Raw genomic sequence first — 1,306 nt, 5'->3', positions numbered from 1 at the left:
TTCCATCACCGCATTTCATCCATAATTTCATCTCATAAAATAACGCATCAAGTTTTTGGCGCCGTTGCCGGGGACTTCGGCAAATCAGTGTGCTAACGGTAATTTTTCTGATTTCTTTGCAGCTCTCAATCTCTGGCGAATTACGACCCAGAGATTGAAAGAACATTTCGATGCAGACTGAGAGACAACCGCCAACAACAAGATAGAACCCCAAGAATGGCAGAACAACAAGGAACCAAGGGCCGCAAATGCGAACAATATAATGGCCAACCCCATCCTTCTAGTGAATGACCACAATAGACCCATTCGGGACTTTGCGTCGCCCAACCTCTATGATTTCTCTCCAGGAATCATGTGGCCAGAATTAGATGGATCAAGATTTGAAATGAAGCCGATAATGTTGTAGATGATCCAGGTTGCTGGGAAGTTTGGAGGGAGGCGTGGCGAAGACCCGCACTCCCACCTCCGGAGCTTCATAGAAATCTGCAACACTTTTGTGTTCCCGAATATCTCCACCAAAGAAGTTTCACTAACTCTGTTTCCATTTTCTTTGTGAGATTAGGCAAGAAAATGGGCATATTCTCTCGAACTGGGGGAGATAACCTCGTGGGAGTAAGTCCTCGAAAAGTTTATGAAGAAGTATTTCCCACCAACCGAGAATGCCAGGAGAAGGAAATTAATAACAAATTTTGAACAAAAAGATGACGAATCGCTCAGCGATGCTTGGGCGAGGTTTAAGTGATTGGTAAGAGACTGTCCACATAATGGCTTACCAGACTGCCTGCAGATGGAGATTTTTTACCAAGGACTAAATCCCTCTTCGCAGACCGCTGCCAATGCTGCAGCTGCTGGTGGTCTGCTAGACAAAACATATGAGAAGGCTAAGAACATCCTCAATCGCATCTCTAAAATTCACAAGGACTGGAGACAGAGCGATCGGAGATTGAGCATAAAAAATAATGACGCAAACAACGAGGCAATCGAATCCCTTAAAAATCAAATGATTGCATTGATCAGTTTGATACAAGGCATCAGAATTAACAGGACGGGAGCGAAGAAAGGGCAGGTCAATGCAATTGCTCAAACGATTGCATGTTGTGTCATATGTGGAAATGCTCATTTGATGGAAGAATGCCCAGAAAACTCGCAATCAGTGTGCTAATCCCTACTCCGATACATACAACCACAGGTGGAGAAACCACCCAAATTTTGCGTGGAAAAATCAACAAGAAAACTTCCAACCAGTGGCATAAAAAGGAGGGCCACCTGGATTTTTCCCGCAAAACAATGGTCCAACACATTGTCA

The 1,306-nt window shown here is 44.2% G+C and overlaps 1 non-coding gene across 1 annotated transcript; it reads right to left on the bottom strand.

The window, feature by feature from the left end:
* Positions 1-664: 664 nt before the first annotated feature.
* Positions 665-771, bottom strand: LOC120089619. Its single transcript, XR_005485292.1, has one exon. It is a non-coding gene; the product is annotated as a small nucleolar RNA R71 (small nucleolar RNA).
* Positions 772-1,306: the final 535 nt, after the last annotated feature.

Source organism: Benincasa hispida, chromosome 10 (assembly GCF_009727055.1).
Source record: "Benincasa hispida cultivar B227 chromosome 10, ASM972705v1, whole genome shotgun sequence".
Classification (NCBI taxonomy): domain Eukaryota; kingdom Viridiplantae; phylum Streptophyta; class Magnoliopsida; order Cucurbitales; family Cucurbitaceae; genus Benincasa; species Benincasa hispida.
This window is presented reverse-complemented; position numbering and strand designations above follow the sequence as displayed.